General features: G+C 40.7%; 1 pseudogene; it reads right to left on the bottom strand.

Moving 5' to 3' along the window:
• Nucleotides 1-2,416: 2,416 nt before the first annotated feature.
• On the bottom strand, nucleotides 2,417-4,481 carry LOC142832775 (guanine nucleotide-binding protein-like 3-like protein pseudogene; annotated as a pseudogene).
• Nucleotides 4,482-6,635: the final 2,154 nt, after the last annotated feature.

The raw sequence follows: 6,635 nt of genomic DNA on the forward strand, positions 1-6,635 counted from the left end.
AAATATGATGTCAAGTTGGTCAATGATATTCAATAAATATATTATGTTGCTAATACAGTAATTCAGATGATTGCAGAACTCAAAAATAACAATATTTAATATTTAATTAAGAACATGAAAGGCTAACAAAATCTCAAATAATCATGGACTATGAGGGGAAACCATCGATGCTCAATTTTTATTTTATTTTATTTTCTCTTTTAGCAGCTTTATTCATTACTTCCTCCTCAACTGTAAAGAATGTCTTCCAACTTGGGATTGAATAAGCAGTAGTACATCTACACAATGGAGTATGAAATAGCAATCAGAACTATCGATACACCCAGTGATACAGATCTCGATTCTATAACTCACAGCAAGTTATTCTCAAAAGTTATACTCTTAAGTTTCACTTACAATTCTTTTCAAGAGACAAGGCAGAAAGTCAAAGACACATCAGAGATTGCCATGGGTAGTAGGTTCAGAGGACTAGATTTCACTGTCACAGCAGGAGACGGTGAGGGAGGCTAACAGAATCCGTTACTGTGTTCATCCACTTAGCAGGGCTTATGCAACTGTATTTTACATGAATGTAAAGTTTCACGGTACATAGCTAAAAGCTTAACGACATAAAATAAGCCCCTGTGTGACTTACAACATCCACAATAAGGAACGAGAAAAAGATCAGTGCTTGCCAGGATCTAAGGACAGGAACAGGGCTATATTACAAGGTGACATGGTAAGTTTGGGGAGAATGCCACAAAAAATCTGTATACATTTTTTCTAACATTGCTGTGTTTTGCTTGATTGTTTTCTAAGACAGGGTTCTTTGTGTTAACAGTTTTGGCTGTCCAGGAACCCAGAGACACCCACCGCCTCTATCTCCCAAGTGCTGGGATTAAAGACATAAACCAACACTGCCCAACTAAAAATTCTGTATCATGATAATGGTGGCAGACCACCCCTGATACTCTGCAGTCCAGGCTGGAGTCAGGTTCACAGCCTCAGCATCCTGAGTGCTAGGATACTGGTGTGAGTCACCCACCTGGCTGGAGACTGAAATTCTTATTCTGACATGATTATTTTAGTTCCATTTTATTTTGGCTAGGGTCTACATGCTTTTATTTCTAATATATTATTATCTACCAAAACTTCACTGAAATCAGTGAACTAAGTTGAACATGATTTAAAGAGACCTGGAAAGCGTAGTTGTCATAAAATGCTACCTGTTTTTAAAACCAGGGAATCGAAATGCACTGAGAAGTGTTGATACCAGAAACCACCACACGCCTGGACCAGTGCTCCTGTGTGGAGAAGGCAATACAATACAAAACAGAAGGCTAGCATGATTTTAATTACACTCATTTTAAACCTAGTATACCTCCACTTAACATTGTAAACACATTCTGTCAGTTCTCTGAGCCATACCTCTTCCTGACAGGGATGTATTGAAGGTTAAAGGAGCTAACTAATTCTCAGAGTTTGGTAGTCTGGGCTCAGCCAGTACCTAACTCTATCTGGAAAACACAGGTATGATCTACATTCCCTGAATATCCTACAGTCAATGGCTTTCCAACTTACTACGATAGGTATATCTCTTCTGGAATCTTCACCTCTTCCCTATCCCTAGACAGCTGCAGAGACATAGAAGGCTTACCACTGCGCTCCTCTACTACCAGATGAGGGCCCACCTAGTGATTGAGAAAATGTACAGCCAAGAGCCTTCGGAATGCCTAGGCACTGAGATTGTGGGGTGATAAAATCACAAAGGATCACCTGCCCAGGGACACCCCACCACCAGATTTCTCAGCAGTCCATCCTTTAGAACATTCACCTGTCCAAGAGTTCAAACCTTATCAGCCTAACCCACAAGGTGGAACACAGGAATTAGGAGTACTGGGTACATTGCTAGCACTTGGACTCAGCTTATTTGTATTTTTAATACTACGATTTTATTTACTGACTTATTGGTTTCTCAAGACAGAGTTTCACTGTGTAGTCTGGATCAGGCTGGCCTAGAACTCAGAGATCCACCTGCCTCTGCCTCCCAAGTGGTTGGATTAAAGGTGTGCGCCAGCACAGCCCAAACTACTATTTGTTTTGGGTTGTAGGTTAAGAAAAGGTTCTGCCAGATAGTCCAGGCTCTCCTTTAACTTAGGCAATCCTCCTAGCTTCAGTCTCCCAAGAGTCAGGTTTATAGGTATGTAGCTACCTTGCCAAGACTCTGTTGATATTATCTTGTAAAACACAATGGGAGCCGGGAGTGGTGGCAAAAGCCTGTAATCCTACTGCTTGAGAGGCTGAGTAAGCAAAATGGGATCCGTAGCAAGAATCTTTTTCCAATGATAATAACGGATGGTGATAATGATAATAATAATACAGCTTGGTAATAGATGTTTGTCTAATATGTGTGAGGTTCAACCCTTGGCACCATAAAAACAAACAAAATGTCATTTCCAAGGACATAAGAACTAAGTAGAGGGTATTAGGGTTTGGCAGCTCCAGATCTTTGAGACTCTTAACTGATGAGAATGGAGGGCACCTTGGCAGAAGACAGATGGTGTGGGGGTGTTCTTCTACTATGTAGGTACATCAGGGAGAATCAAATGCCATCCGTATTCTCCCATCCCATAGGAAACAGTGTTTGCAGCAGGAGGGAAGGTCAGCTCATCAGTCGCCAGCAGTGTCGTTGCCAGCATTGTTGTTGCCAGCAGTATCGTTGCAGTTGCCAGAGAGGTCGAGCATCGACATCATGGAGTCAGACAACTTACTGGCGATTTTCTCTGAACGCTTCTGTAATTTTTTCTTATTCTTCAAGGCAGATGCCAGAGCCTGGCCTTGCTGAAGTGGGTCTGTCTCCAGGATCCTCTGCAACATTGGGCAGCGGTCCACTGTGCCGATCATCGTTTGGGGGGCAATAGTGGTCCACATTGCGTTTAGGCCACCCCATCTGGTGGCGGCTTGGAATGGTACAATACCCAGTGTGGTCTCCAATTTTGTATTTGGTGGCTTTATTTTCAATGGCATTTGCTATTTTCACCAACGGAGAATGGAGCCACTTGAAGTCCATTTCTTCTGGGTCCGTGTCACCCAACAGCTCATCGGCTTCTCCCATGGCCAAGCATTCCATGGTGTCTTCATTGGCATGCTCAGTATCTTCGATATCAAAGACCTCAGTCATCTCCTTCACAATCTCAGCACTGAGATGGGCGGGCAGAGTGTGAGTAGGTGGCAGTGGTGTATAGAAGCTGATCTTCCCACTCACCCAGTCAGCCAGTACAGCTTTGGCAGCCTCCTCGCGACTGTATATGCCTCCCTTCTTCTTCTTTCCCAAGTGGTGGGCCACTGCGGTCAGAAAGTGCTCAGTAGTTTGGAATCCTGAGACACCGTAATAGCTGGAAATCTCCAGGTTGCAGCGCTGAAGGACGGTCTCCACTGGGGTCACAGGGTCTGCCAGCTTCTGCACATGGATGCAGTTCCGCAGGATGGTGCCCACCTCTGAATTGGGTCCTGGGACAATGCCTGGAGCATCCAGCAGCCTGATGTACTTGTCTAAGAGGAACAGCTCCCACGCTGCACGCATGGCTGCGCTTCAGGCTATTGATCAGGCTGCTCTTCCCCACATTGGGAAGGCCTACAACCCCGACTCAAATGTGGGTGCGCACTTCCCCCAGGCGGCAATAGTTTCCCAAGACCCTCATGAGGTTTTTAGCTCCAAAGCAGGCTCTGCTTTTTTTCAACAGCGAATCAGAAGCATGGTCCACTGGAACTTTACACTGAGTCAAGTTTCTGAACTGATGCTGGGTGCTGGCCTTGAAAGCCAAAGTTGGCAGCTCATTTCGAAGGTAATCCAGCCATTTTCCCACAATCTCCTTGGGAACCAGGTCAATCTTATGCGAGACCAACACCAGCTTCTTGTTGCCCTCTGCCCGAAGGACAGTCTCCTCCATCTGGAAATAGCGGCAGTCCAGCGGATCTCTAGCATCCAGAACTTCCAGAATCACATCAGAGTACTCTACCACCTTACGAAACTCCTTGTAATAAGCCCTCCGTGGGGCCTCATCATCCAACTGAGGAAACATATTTAGTTGCTGCAAAACTTCCTCCTTATGTTCAAACTCCTTCTGACGTTTCTGGACATCCTTACAATAGCTCTCCATGGTCCTGTGCCTTTGTTGGTCGCTCTTGCTCCCGGGCAATCTGTTGCTTCTCCCTCATCTCGTCAACCCTTTTCTTCTTTAATTCTGCCTTCCTGCTGGCGTGATCATTACCATGAACATTACCTGGGGAGCAGAGGGTGGTCGGGGTGCTGCTTTCTTCCCATTCTTTTTACAGCCTTTGGAACCTTTACCTGGTTTTTTGTTCTTGTGTCTAAGCTTCATCATGGTGATAAGATGAGCTTGGAATAAAGGCAGCAACTTGAGGAAGGCAGACCTGCACTTCTGGCAGAGCCTCCGAGAGCTGCTGGAAGAACAATGACGCCAGACAAGGACCACGCAGCCATGCTCAATATTCTTTGACAATGGTTTCTTTTTAAGGCTTTGATCAAATTATTTTAGAAAGAAAAAAAACACATAACCAATGCGTTTTTTTCATGATGAAAAAAGAAATAAAATATTCAAAGTACCACTATGACATGTCCAGATATAGAAGCATACACTGTGATATAAAGTGTACTGGATCAGTTAGGTGCAGTCTAGGGAAGATCATATAATTTTACCACAGAAGCAAAATTTACTGGAAAGAAAGTATAGAATAAAAAGAAATAGAATTAGTGAGCCAAGAATTAGTGTCATTGTAGAGTAATATAATGTGGCAAAACAACTGTGTAATTACAGTCCAAAAAGAAGAAATGGTATGAAAGCAAAAAAAAAAAAAATCATAGTATTGACTAATTTTTTTCCAAATAGAACCATAAACCCAAAAATCCTCTAGGCCTACACTCATGCAATACATTGCAAACACAATCTCTTCTTTCTTCCTCCTCCATCACTTTTCCCCATCATCTCCACACCTCAACTCATCTCAGTGACCCCCATTTCCCCATTCTCTGACCCACTTCTACTTTGTTTTCCTTCAGAAAAGAGTGATCCTTCAAGTAATATTAATATAAAATTTGGCATAACAAAATGCAATAAAACTTGCCATATACCATCTTATCAAGCCTGGACAGAGCAGCCCATTAGAAGGAAATAGGTCCATTAGTAGGCAAAGCATTCAGAGTTACACCCATTCCCACTCTTCAGAGTCTATCCAAAACTACAAGCTAAAGAACCACAATATTCATGCAGAAATTCTCCAGTGAAAGATGAATATGTAGTTTATAATTGCAGAGTCAGAGATCGAGCCAAACAAAACACTCTTAACTGAGGCCAGCCTGGGCTACTTATTGTAGGACTTTGTGTCAACAACTCCATTACATAAAAGATTCTGCCAAGTACTGAATACTCACACCTCAATTATAGCAACAGAGAGGTGAAGGTAGACTGGTAACCGTGTGTTCCTACACAATCAGGGCTATATTGTCAGAGCCTGACTCTAAATGTGCAATGCAACTTTTAATTTAAAAAGTTAGAAGCTGTCTTTTAGAACATTTTTGGGAGTAATGACACCACTTGGAACTTTTAAAATGTATTGAGTTATTCTTCATATATGTGTATAAAGAAAAATCATTAAATATACTAAATTTCAAATATTTGCCTGTGTAGACTGAACAAGTCTGTGGAGACACTGCAAAATATCTTCCAAAGAAAAACACAGAATGCTTCCAAGATGGATCTCTCTCTGTCTGTTCAAATCTTAAAGCTTTTTTAAAAGGAAGACCAAATATTGATCACCTTTGTATTGAAGACTATCCAATAAGCACGAAGAAATTTTTATTTAAGATACTTATTGACCAAAGGCGTGAATTAATGACTATAATATCTTATATGTGAAGAAAAATCTAGACTTCAAAGGCCTTTCTTTGATTTGTTCCTCTAGTTGTTTGCAATGATATCTCTTGTGTCAGGTTGGGTGGTTTTCAAATGAAAACTGGTATCTACTTTTCTCAAGTCAACAGTTTCTAATACTTACTGAAATAAGACTGACAAAGGCATTGGTGTGATATTTACACCTCGGATAAAGAACAGGAAGTGTTAGCATTTGAGAAGTTGCTGTTTTGGAAAATTTCTAACGAGTTTTGAACAAAAACATTCGGTTCTACTCATAATTTTAGTAAATGAGTGTATAAGATTGTATGAATAAAGACTAAGTATTCATCAAGTTCACTCATTTTTATCATAAATACAAAATAGAGTAAAATCTAATTTAAATAAATGACTAATGAATGCAATATTCAATACTAACCATTGTCAATTGTGGGGCAAAAACACAATTTTATAAAGGTAATTTGACACATGTATTATGTCTATGCTTGGATGACTTAAATTTCATGTAACTACATGTCTCCAACAATTACAGAATTGCTATGTGATAGAAAACTTTTAAATTGAAGCCATTATAAAAATATTTTTAAAATGTCATGACACAAATATTTATTTATTTTTTCTAATATATAAAATTTTTATACTTGGTGGAGGGAAATAAAATCTAGCTTCTAAATACATATGAATGAAATAATCATACATTTTATATACAAAATATAAATGGATACT

Source organism: Microtus pennsylvanicus, chromosome 12 (genome assembly GCF_037038515.1).
Source record: "Microtus pennsylvanicus isolate mMicPen1 chromosome 12, mMicPen1.hap1, whole genome shotgun sequence".
Taxonomy (NCBI): domain Eukaryota; kingdom Metazoa; phylum Chordata; class Mammalia; order Rodentia; family Cricetidae; genus Microtus; species Microtus pennsylvanicus.